Source organism: Pipistrellus kuhlii, unplaced genomic scaffold (assembly GCF_014108245.1).
Source record: "Pipistrellus kuhlii isolate mPipKuh1 unplaced genomic scaffold, mPipKuh1.p scaffold_m20_p_9, whole genome shotgun sequence".
Classification (NCBI taxonomy): Eukaryota; Metazoa; Chordata; class Mammalia; order Chiroptera; family Vespertilionidae; genus Pipistrellus; species Pipistrellus kuhlii.
The window spans coordinates 55,923,601-55,936,763 of NW_023425595.1; the positions used below are offsets into that span (position 1 = coordinate 55,923,601).

General features: G+C 41.0%; 1 pseudogene; it reads right to left on the minus strand.

The window, feature by feature from the left end:
* Positions 1-509: 509 nt before the first annotated feature.
* Positions 510-627, minus strand: LOC118713879 (annotated as a pseudogene).
* Between the last annotated feature and the right edge of the window lie 12,536 nt (positions 628-13,163).

Consider the following 13,163-nt stretch of genomic DNA (forward strand, 5'->3'; position numbering starts at 1 on the left):
CCTGTGTTACAATTGGTTTTGTTTCCTGTTGTTTTACTTTGAGTCACATTTTCTTTTCTTTTCTTTTTTTTAAAATATATTTTACTGATTTCTTTTACAAAGAGGAAGGGAGAGGGATAGAGAGTTAGAAACATCGATGAGAGGGTAACATTGATCAGCTGCCTCCTGCACATTGGGGATGTGTCTGCAACCAAGGTACATGCCCTTGACCGGAATCGAACCTGGGACCCTTCAGTCCGCAGGCCAAAGCTCTATCCACTGAGCCAAACCAGTTAGGACTTGAGCCACATTTTCCAAGAAACATTTGAATGTGTTAAGTGAAGGACCCCATGAAATGTCTTTTGCCTAAATTGATATAAATTGTCTCCCACATTCCTGCTCCACCATCTCTGCCCACCCCACCGCTGCAAGTGATCTGGGAGGCCAGGTCTGGGTGACACCTTTGCAGGAAGAGCCTGGGCCGCATGTGAATAACGGATGTTAGAACAGGGGGAGAGACCTCTAAGGAATAGGGGTTTCTGGAACCAAACTGGAATTCAACCTCTGGCATTGTTGTGCCCTGCCCTAGAGCTTGGGGACAGACATCAGATACTATACTTGATCTTAGCCAAAAGGCCGAGAAGCGATTATATTCTTTCTGGGTGGATTCTTCTGAAATGCCCGTACTTGTCATTTGTGCATTTTTCTTTTCTTTTCTTTTTTTGCTTTTCACATTGAACTTATTTAAAATTGAACTTATTGAGGTGACATTGGTTACTAAAACCACACAGGTTTCAGGTGTGCAACTCTCTAACACATCATTTGCATATTGCATCATGCACTCACCACCCAAAAGCCAAGTCTCTTTCACCACCACTTATGTCCCCTTTGCCCACTTCCATCCCCTCCCCCTCCCCCTCTAACAATCACCATGCTGTTGTCTGTACTTAGTTTTTGTTTATTTGTTTGTTTTTACTTAACCCCTTCACCTTTTTCACCCAGCTCCCAATCCTTCTCCCCTCTGACAGCTGTCAGTTTGTTCTGTAAGTATATTTCTATTTTGTTTGTTGGTTTATTTTATTCATTAGATTTCACATATAAGTGAAATCACAGTATTTTTCTTTCTCTGATTGGCTTATTTCACTAAGCATAATACTCTCTAGGTCTTCACAAAAGATAATATTTCCTTCTTTTTTATAGCCAAGCAGTATTCCATTGTGTAAATATACCACACCATTTTATCCACTCATCTACCAATGGGTAGGCTGCTTCCAAATCTTGGCTATTGTATACAGCACTGAAATGAATACAGGGGTGCATATCTTCTTTAGAGTTGGTGTTTTGGATTTCTTCAGATATATTCCCAGAAGTGGAATTTCTGGGTCATAAGGCAGTTACATATTTTATTTTTTTAGGAACTCCATACTGTTTTCCACAGAGGCTCTACCAGTTTGCATTCCAACCAGCAGTGCAAGAGGATTCTCTTTTCTCCACATGCTGGTCAACACTTGCTATTTGTTGATATATTGATGCTAGCCCTTCTGACAGGTGTGAGGTGATAGCTCATTGTGGTTTTAATTTGCATCTCTCTGATGATTAGTGACATTGAGCATATTTTCTTATGTCTATTGGCCCTCTGTATGTTCATTTTGGGGAAGTGTCTATTCAAATCTTTTGCCCATTTTTAAATTTCATTGTTTTCTTTGTGTTGAGTTGTATAAGTTCTTTCTAAACTTTGGCAGTTAATTACTTATCATACATATCAGCAAATATATTCTCCAATTCAGTGGGTTGTCTTTTCATTTTGTAGATGGTTTCCTTTGCTGTGCCATTTATTTATTGATTATTTATTTATTTTTTGTTTCCATTGCCCAAGAAGCTATATCATAAAAGATATTGCTACAAGAAATGTCTGAGATTTTACTGCCTATGTTTTCTTCTAGGATTTTTTTATTGTTTCATGACTTACACTTAAGTCTTTAATCAATTTTGAGGTTTGTTTTTTTTTGTGTGTGTGTATGGTGTAATTAGGTGGTTTAGTTTCATTTTTTCGCATGTATCTGTCCAATATTTCCAGCATCATTTATTGGATAGATCATCAGTACCCCATTGTATATTCTTATTTTCCTTGTTAAATATTAATTGACCATAAAGGGATGGTTTATTTCTGGGTTCTCTATTTCATTCCATTGATCTATATGCCTGTTTTTATGCCAATACCATGCTGTTTGATTACTATGGACTTGTAGTAAGTTTGATATCAGGATGAACTAACTTGATTTAATGTGAGTGTTATGTCTACCAAGCTGCAGGCCGAAACTCATCCCCACCTTCTGTTTTATCTACTAAAAGGCAGAGAGTCAAGAAAAGGGCCTGACATTCCAGCACTCAATAAGCCAATCACTTTCCTTTCTATCCTCCTGCTTTTTAATTCTCTTTTATTCAAAACTTCAGGGGCAAGAAGAAATAAATTAAATTATTCTTTCTCATTAATTTTTTATTCTGGAAAGATGCAAAGTTTCAGTCCCTTCTTTCCCAGCTAAGCAGTTTTTAAAACTCAGACACTAAGGACACTGAACCTACAGATTTGTTCCAGGCTGGCAGAATATTCAGTAGGACATGACTTAGCAACTACGGGAGTAGAAAGCACTATGGTGCCCCTCCTAGACCCCTGCTTTATATCTGATTCACTCCGTTCCTGACTCACAGCTGCTTCCCTTACTGGACTTGCTCTCGGTCACCAAAATCACCTTGCCCGAAGTTACCCCAACTTCCAGAAGGCATTCCACAGCCAACAATATGCTGAAGTAGAGAGACAAAGGCCCAGCCTCCTGTGGATTACACTTGGGACACTCTGAAAGACATCTCAGCTCCCAAACTCAACTGAATCAGCTTTTTCTTCTGCCCAATCCTGCCTTCCTTTCTTCCTTAAAGATATTTTTCCTGAAACACCCTCCCAACCCTACCTCACCAAGTCAGTATCTCAGTTTCTATTGCCAGAGAATCCAATCTTGACTATCAGAAGTGGTTCTCAGAAGCAGACTATAAATGTCATTTTGGAGATAGATCATTCACTGGAGGGCTGGCAATGAGGACCCATCTCAAGTGGTTGATGGAGAATAAACAAACCCTGAAGCAATGCAGTTGCTAAAGCTGTCACTGGAAGTGATGTAGCATAAATCTGGTCAAAGAAGATGCATTGGCTGGTATAATATTCCTGGTGCTGGAGAACTATGAAGGAAATGATAGCCATAAGAACCATGGAATTGAGTGGTTGGTGATATTCATTTGACTTCATCATTGGCCTAACTGGTTAGTCAAATGGGAATGTGCCAGGTATCACCACTCCTGGTATTTTCAGACATTTGATGGTGACGTTAATTTCTGAAATTTTATAGGGATGAGGTATTGCTTCTAATTTACTATTTTGATGGGGAGGGGATATTCCAAGGGCTTTCACTTAGTTATTCTTACCATAGTGGCCCTCACCTTATGCCAGAGAGCCAAGCTGAAGATCAATTGAGCCCACTGTAAGTCAAATTTGAACTAAGCCTTCATATATTATTTGATGATTATAAGCCCTCACTTTGGTTATTTGGCCATAATGACATTTTGAGTCTTTGGTAATTAGCATATATTCAAAATTATTGTCTAATAATCCCTCAAGGACCAGAGGACCTTTCTTCAGTGCACTTTCATGCTAATCCATGCCTACTGGCTACTTTTTACAGTAAGTACTTGTAGCAGTGGCACAGGGTCCTTCCTCAAATTAATTTGGCTTCTCTCTTAGTTCAAGGGCTCTGGCCTATGAATTGATTTAAGGTCTGAAAATTCACAGAGAGGCCATGACTCTTCAACTTTGGTCACTCAAGTCGGATTTTTGGCTCAAGATACAGAGTTTGTTTTTTCTATTATATCAGTCAACAAATACTCTAGCAGCTTACCAATCTACTTAATTCCTAGGGATACCGTGGGCAATTAGCCCATTGCTCAATATTCCTGTGGGTCAAAGCATTTTGATTACTAGTGATAGTATCTATGTTACCCTTTATGGTAAACATTTCCACCTTGGCTTTGTATCTAAGTGCTGCACTTGGTCCAGCACCCTTAGATTTCACTTCTGCATATCTTCCCTGGGGTTTCTGCTCTTTTGGAATAGCAAAGTTTTGCAATTATTTTGGTATGCAAGCTATTATTTTCTGGGTTATAGGGTGTTCTGGCCTTTTAGCACATGATGAAATTTAACCATAGGTCTAATGGCAACAGACTGTGTTTGTGGTTTGTCTGGAGGGGAATGATAATTCACTTTAAAGGCTCTGCCCCAAGTGAGGTTGTTATAGGATTTCCCAAGCAAAGATAAGCTGTTGTTCTCAGATGCTAGAGAGAAAGATAATTCCCTTGGTAAGGGAGGCTCAGAATGACATGGAGATTCAAGATTGCCAGCTTTATATGAACCCAACCAATTGTCCCATTCCAAGTTTCATAATTGTGTTCTTCCCCAATAAACATCTAAAATTCCACTTGAGAAACGTGATAAAACCGTGAATTTAACTATGGTTGTAATAATGCATCCCACATAATTAAATTGTGCATTTTATTTTAAGCAATATTAGCTCCATGACTATAAGAAAAAAGGGATCCATTCAAGCCTATTATGAAAGCTCTTAGCAATTTAAGCTAAAAGTTAAAGGAACTAAGATGTCATTTTCTTTTTGTAAATGTTCAAATGAATTAGAAAAAAAGTATTCCCAAATCATTGTCCTTGTAGTCATCATTACTTCCATAAAAATCAAGTGCAGCAACCACTTGAGTTCCTAAGGCACTTGTTTCATTTCGTATTTCATCAAAATCAAACACGGGTTATAGCTTAATTAATTATAATGACACCATATGCCATGGATGACTAGTGCCCTATTCCCCATTGTCAAAGAGTTCAGCTCTGCACTCCTGAATAAGGTTATGATCAAACCAATCATCAAAGTCCATCTTTGTGGGGCTACTCCCTCTACCAATTCTTTATCAATGAGGTTTCAGTTTGGGGACAAAAACCACACAGGGAAAGCTGGAAATAAAGCCTTATTTACTATTATAGGGGAGTAACTATAAGTATTTTTAGAAAACTTTAAAGAATCTCCTAAGACTGAGAAAGAATACTTCAGAAGGCACATACTTAAAAGTGAGGCCCCTTGCCTAATGCTGAGATGTAGACCTCATTGGAGATAAAGGTAAGGTATCCTTCTACAGGATGGAGAACAAGTTTTCTCTGTTGCCCCAGGACCAGGCAAGCAGGAGACACTCTCTGAGGCATGGCTGGATGGTGCTGGGGATGGGCAAGGGATGGGCAAACAGAGGGAGTCCAGGGTGGAGCCTGCTCACCATGAGGGCACCATGAGGTCTGGGGTGCATGTTGCCCACATTGAGAGGTCCACAGAGAGATGATCCCCTGGAAAGGCTCAGGGGCTGCAAACTTGCCAGAAAGTGAGAGTTCTAAGAAAGGGGCTGGGGAAGAGTTCCCCTGGCTTTTTCTCACACATATCACTGAAGCCTTGTGATAGAAGCAAGCGAGAAACAAAACAGCGGCCTTCAGAAGCAGAAAGAGAAGCCCTACCCCTTCGCCCACTGGCCTCCACCTGCAATGTCTACTGTAATGCATGCTCTCTGCAAAAGGAAATGCTTAAGAAGGGTCAAGTTCCACCATCACAGAAGCAGGTGATAAATGGCAGGTTTGGAGATGAGAGGCAATAAATCGATAACTGGCCCATCCCGCCTTTGAATCCCCTTTCTTGCTCTGAACTTGACCTTTCACACTTCCCGTTGCTTTCCTCCTCTCCTTCTCCATGCCACTGTGACCTTGGTCCGGCCACACAAACAACTATACACAATCACTGCCTTAGTTTTCTCAGTCCAATGACTCTGTCACCTGAAAGGGGAAGTTGAGAGAAAGAAGAGGGAGGATGTCCAAGACATTAGCTTATTATTTTTTTAATATATCAATATAATTTCATTTAGTGAAACTAAATCAGTGGTAAAAATTTAGTTGTGATCTTAACCATCGCTTTCTTCTTGCTGAACTGTATTAAAGACAATGCAGTTCTAAGAAACTGAAGATGTCTTTTCCATTCTTTCTGATTTGCAGCAGCAACAACCGGAATTTAGCCCAGAAATATTGTTACAATTACCTGGTTCCCAGATGGTCTATGAAAGTGTTATCTATTTAACAAGAGTGATTCTTCTAATACTTGCAGTCTGTTTATGTAAGTCTCAGGGGACTGGCGGGAGTGTTTGCCTCCCCAAAAAAATCTTCACATCAGCTTGCCCTAATGCAAATCATTCACTGAACCTTACAGGGATTGTTTGTGGGAGGTCATCACTGAGAGGAGCTTGCAGAAGATTTCTGTGAGAAGCCTTTTCTGTTAAACTGTAGTAATTTAAACTGCAAATAAACATTTTCCAATTTTTGAGTCAATAAGCAATGTGAATTTCTAGCAATGGAAACCGTTTTCTTGGACTCTCGAGCTGAAGCTCTGCTGTATCTATGTAGGGCAAATTGTAGAGGAATTGCAGCAGATGGTGCCAGACAGAATGGCTGTAGCAGGTAAAAAAAAAAATAATAATAATACAGAACTCTAGGCTGTGTTGTAGTTTTTATGGTTGTGGTACTGGTAAGGGTTAAATGAATAGCCATTCTTTTTCACTGCTCTTTCCTTTTAAACTAGAGACCTGGTGCACAAAAATTCATGCACTCAGTGGGGTCCCTCAGCCCAGCCTGTACCCTCTCACAGTCAGGGACCCCTTGCGGATGTCCACCTGCCAGTTTAGGCTCACTCCCTGGAAGAAAGGGCCTAAGCTAACAGGTGAACATCCCTCTGATTGCCTGGGAGCCCTTGGGGGATGTCCAACTGCAGCTTACTTAAGCCTGCTCCCAGTGGGCAGTTGGACATCCTTAGCATCCTTAGCACCGCCACTGCATGAAGCTCCCCTTGTGGGAGCACACTGACCACATCAGGGGGCAGCTTCTGCATTGGATGTCATAGGGACCAGTTGTTCCTAGTCATTCTGCTGTTAGGGTCAATTTGCATATTACCCTTTTATTATATGGGATGATTCACACAGCCTTTTATCATTTGGAATTCTTGATTGCAATCTACAGGAAACATCTGGCAATTTTCACCCAAAAAGGGAATATGTTGGAAGGGTCATTGGGACTCACGGAGCTAAGAAGAGACTAAAAATTCAGAGTGAGATCATAAGTGGTCCCCACGGTGCTCCAGAGATTGGCAGGAGAGTTGACCTGCTGCTGCTGAGAAGATGACCTCCAGTGTCGTGTGAGGCCCGTGTGCTTCATTTCACAGTAGAGAGCGTCTGACTGAATTTAAGACATGTTCCTGCTGCTGATGCAGGGGCTGTACAGAGAGCCAAGGGACTGGCTGGCTTCCTTTGGAGATGGGCATTTGTTCACGCCAAGCCTCCAGAGTGTGGAATTCCTAAGAGGTATGAGGCGTGCATAGGGATAGAAGACTGCATTCAGTCCAAGATTGACGAAGTTCCTTCAAACAGTTCCTGTTATTTATAACCACTTTCAGGTGACTGGGAGATACAGGTTCCAGGAATCATTCATTGAAGTTAAGGCATGATATATAGTCAAAAGGCTAGCTGAGTTACAACAATTCCTAATTGTTTCAGTCAGTCATCTCTTTAAAGAAAATGCTGTCAACATGGATAAAGTGCGGATTCCTATCCTCCATCAGTTAAATTTCACTGGTGCCCTTTGACAAGCACTTGTCCTTCTCCCCCCATTCCTTTCATTTTTCTCTTACATTGTTAACAACTTATATAATGAAGCCAAAGTTTCCTCAGTTATTCAGTCTCTGTGGGTGCCCTTGCATGTCCTGCCTCTCCTAGCACCCCTTCTCCCTCCAGCCTTCCCCATTTTCCAGCCCTGGTCACTGGGAGTTGGCTAGAACCTCTATTCAGGAAGGACAGCAAGGGAAATGAAGTGAACTCAGACACATCGCCAGAACTTCTTTGAACAGTTCCAGCAGGATAGTTTAACACAGGCATTGCAGAAAATGTACTTTACACATTATTTTTGGATTTCAGTGACCTGTGTCCTCTCTGGCCCAGTCTTCAGAGCTAACTGGAAACTGGTGTTGATGCAGAGCCACACCACACACCCAGAGGGAGGCAGCCATGGCGTCAGGAGAGTCCCAGGCCTACTCAGCTTCTGGCTGCACCTCTACTTACTTCATGAGCTGTTTTACTGCTTTTTAAAACATGGCAAAGCATAATGTGCACATACAAACATTCACATACAAATGTGCATGCATGCTTATATAGGTACAAAGCAGTACAGGGTAGCAGTTTAGCTTGTGGGCTCTGATGGACCTGGGGTTGAAATCTGGCTTCACTACTCACTAGCTGTGCAACTTTTGGAAAGTCTCTTACCTTCTTTACTTATTAATTTCTGAAGATAAAAAATGGGAATGATTATAGTATATACTTCACAGGTTATTTCAAGAATTAAAAAAATATGCATGCAAAGCTCTTTGTGATTGCTTAGCATATAATAAGCACTTAGTAAATATATATATATCCTTGAATTACTAGCTTTGTAACCTTGAACAACCTCTTTACCTCTCTGAGCTGACTTTACAATTTAATATTAATAATCACCTTCCAAGTTTGTTGTCAGGATTAAGGAAAAGAGTAGCTAATGTTAACTGAGCACTTATTACTGTATATGAAAGGGTTTCAAACAATATAAAGTACTAGGAGGTAGAAGATATTATTGTGCCCAGCAGCTAGTTAGAAAATTCTAAACAGAAGATTGAAATTCATATTCATTTCACATCATTTCTGATTAAAATACCACTTGGGAAGTATAGACCTTTCATTCTGAAATGATCCATGTTCTAAAGAAAAGGTTAAAACACAGGTCTCCACTCTGACTTCACAATCAAAGCTAAGATCAATCTGTCAGTCTGTATTTATGAGGGAGAGACGGAGCCCTGACAATACTCTGAAATTAAGTTCACCTTGTTCAAGAGACACTTGTCTGTGCAACATTGAAAACCAGCAGTTGGAAGTATCTGATACAGCTGAACGTCTCCTCTAGGTGAGAAGGGACACAGAGTCAATCAGGGACAATGCAAGGATCTGCATGGGGCCTGAGAAAAGAACCTGAAAGGAGAACAGTGTGTCAGTCTGTATTTTGGGAGTAATGAAGTAGTATGAGATACCAGGTCCCTGAGCCGGGCTCCAGGATTGTGGGGTGTCAAGGTAAGGAGACTTCATACACAGGGACTGTTCATTGAAGCTTATGGGTTAGAAGGGCAGTTAAGAGAGCTAAGAAATAGCTATTCAGGGCCAACAAGCAGGCGGCACAGGACTGGGAGGAATCCAGAGGGATTGCTTGTGTTTGCAGAGAAAACAAACTTCCTCTCTTAACCTAGAGGTGTTTGGGAATGGTGCTGAGAAGAGAACACCTGGGTTTTCCTTCCTCGCTGTCCTGGGCAGCAGGCTAGTGGTATTAAATAGAAGCTTCCTGATCTTCACTCCAGAAACAAGGCAGACGCTGTGACTAACTTGGAGCCCTTTCCCCCCAGTAAATTGTCCATTATCTTACCTCTAAGAGAAATAAAAGTGGTAGAATAGTAGACCAAATAATAGTCAGGTGTATTATTTGGAGTTCTCTAGAGATAATCCACTAGGATATTTACCTATCATATCATATCTATCTATCTATCATCTAACTATCATCTATCATTTATCTACCTATCTAATATCTATTTATCATCTATTTATCTATTATCTATCTATCTATCTATCTATCTATAATCTATCTATTATCTACCTATCTATAATCATCATCAATCTATCAACCAAGAGAGATTGAGATTTATTTTAAGGAATTAGCTAATGCAATTATGGGATTTGGCAAGTTTGAAACCCATAGAGCAGACCAGCAGGCTGGAAATTTGGGTAAGGGTGACTTTGCTGTCTTGAGTCTGAAATCTGTAAAGTGGGCCTTAAGGCTGAAAATTAAGGCAGGGTTTCTATGTTGCAGTCTTGAGGCAGAATTCCTTCTTCTTTGAGAAACCTCAGTCTCTGTTCTTAAGGTCTTTAACTGGTCAGAGGAGGGCAATCTGTTTTATTTAAAGTCAACCAATTGAAAATATTAATCACAGCCACAGAAATATCTAGTCAGTTTGAACAAAACTGGGCACCATGGCTTAGCCACATGGACACATAAAATGAAGCATTGTTACAGGGAATAAGAGGGACTAATGTTCCTTCTGATGATTAAGAAAACTCATAGAGGGGATGATAATAGGAGAATTTGTCTTTAAGAAGTATTAGGAGAACCCTGGCTGGTGTGGCTCAGTTAGCTGAACATGGTCTGTGCACTAAAAGGTTGCCAGTTCTAGTCCCAGCCATAGCACATGCCTGGTAGACAGCTGATCAATGTTTCACTCTTACATCAGTGTTTCTCTCTTTCCATATATCTTCCTCTCTCTAAAATCCATTTTTAAAAATAAATATTAAAATATATTAGTAGAAGTTCTGTAAGAAAACAAAACAAAAATTGCTGTCAGAAAGAACCACAATGCACAGAAGCATTACAAAGACAAAGTGTCTAGAAAGAGGCAATTTCTCAGCATGGCCTGTGAACATATCCAATTGTGAGCTGCGTGGAAAGCCATGTCCACCAGTTCGAATGTGTTTTGCACAGCTGCACACCATTTAAAGTCTTATGCATGCAAGGGCCATGTTACCATCTAAGTTCTGAAAGTACTGGTTCTAAGCTTTAGTGCATATGAATCACATAAGAGTTGTTATAAATGGCAATTCTCAGGGAGCTCATGATGTTCCCGGGCGATAGGCCCTGTTTGAGGTCTGGCCATTGGAGAGATTTTTAACAAGCAGCTGGCAATTTGTATGGAGGTATTTTGGAAACCACACTCTGAGAAGCGCTATTCTAGAAAGAGAACTCTAGCTGCAGAATGTGAAAAGGACAGAGGGGACCAGGACCGCAGGCTGTGCTCAGTCAGTGGCATAAAGTGGCGTTCCATTGGCCTCCCTCTTACAGAACGGTCCATACAACCATCCTCTGACCTTTTCCTGAGGACTTTTCCTCTCAAACATAGTCCTCAGGAGGACAAGACTGGAAGGCAAATCTAAATGACAGAAAATATGCTGAAAGCAAAATCCTTATTCCCCATCCAACCCTGTCCAAGGTTTTTATAGAATGAGTTTGCTCTCAGATTCCTTGGCTCCTGATACAAATAAGCTCTAATGGCCATTTTCCACTGGTTTATCTAACATGACCAGATGTTTCTGAATTCCAGTGGGGAACTAGGTTTCAGCTTTGGTGGCAACTTCCCACCCACATAAATACCAGCAGTTTTGCACAGTGTGTGATTAATGGGGTTGTCCTCCTGGCTTTTCCCTGGCTTTTCCTTTTATTTTTGAGCTAATCTGGTCCAAGTGTGAATCTGAAAGCTCAGACCTACCATCAAAATCAATATTGCTGCCAGTGTCCCTAGGTCAGTACAGCTTTACTGACCATTCTTAACCTCCTCTCTCACCCCTACCATGGTCAAACCATTGTTGTTTAAGCCTTGGTTTGCTGACTGGCTCTCCAATTCATTCCTGAGACTGGAACTCTGCTCTGAACTACATCCACTTACTCACAGCCTATCACTCTCCAGCTCCCTCCCCCACAGGCTGGACTCTGCCTGCTCCAAGTCATGGGTTGGTGAGAGTTTCCATGCTGTGATGTGCAGGTACGTGTGTGCCACACCTTCCTGGGGCTGAGGGATTAGAGCTCTCGAATGGTGGTGCTGGTTTAGGGTAAGCCATGTGTTTATTTGTTCTTTAGGACATTATAATTTGCATTTCTGGTCAGCCCACTTCATAGTCACATTAGCCCCCAAAAGGAACTCTGCTGTTTCCTAGGTTCCCTCCCTTATAAGAGAAGGATTTAATGGGTTTCACTTAGAAGTTTAAATAAGATGTGCCATTACATGAATGATCAAAATGCTGTGCAAGTTCAGACAGTTTGATGCTTCTATGACTCTGGTTCTATCTTTGTTCATCAGTTTATGTTGTTCTTTATATCCAACCTATGAGGGAAGGTGGGGGGTGGAGGGAGGAGGTAAGGTGATAGGAGATAAACCAAAGGACTTGTATGCATGCATATGAGCATAACCAATGGACACAGAGTGGGTGGGGAGAGGTGAGGGGATATGATGGGAGCGGGTGGGGAGAGTCAAGGGGAGAAAGAGGAAACATGTAATACTTTATACATTAAATAATTTAAATTAAAAAAGTAAATAAAAATACTGTGTTAGTTCAGAGACATAAAGTTTCAGATTATATTTTAAGTATATTCAAATCCACATTAAATTTAATGAAATAGTTTTAAAGTCCAAACTTTTAGATTATGTTTCTGGGGAGACACAGTCAGAGTTAGCTCTAATCCTGTTTGAAACTGGGCAAGTGCCTCTCAGAAGACATTCTCTGCAAACCTATTTCTTTTTTAAAAAATATTTTATTGATTTTTTTTTTTTTACAGAGAGGAAGGGAGAGGGATAGAGAGCTAGAAACATCAATGAGAGAGAAACATTGATCAGCTGCCTTCTGCACACCTCCTACTGGGGATGTGCCCGCTGCCAAGATATATGCCCTTGACTGGAATCGAACCTAGGACCTTTCAGTCTGCAGACTGACACTCTATACACTGACCCAAACTGGCCAAAGCAAACCTAACTGTTGAATTCAGGAGGAGGAAAAGGAAACTCCAGACTTCCTTGTCTGGATCATGTGCTCCAGCACAGAAGTTGTTAATAAAATGGTAATTTCCTTTCTGTTTGGCAATTGTTTGTGCATACAGCTCTTTGAGTTAGGACCCCAGGCAGAGATGGAGGTCAGTGGTAGAATTTGGGTACCAAACCCCACTGTGAACTCTGAAATTATGTGTGTGAATGCAATTGTGAGCTTCAGAGTACTCTTCAAACTGTGATGTCACAATTGTTTCCGACTCAGTATAAATGCACCAAGAATGGTCAATCTGTCCTTGACACTGTCACTCTGCAAGATTTTGGCTGTGCTCCCTAACTCAGTCTTTGGTTGAAAGATAATGACTTTCTAAGGAGCCCCGGAGAGGGTATGGCGTAAAGAGA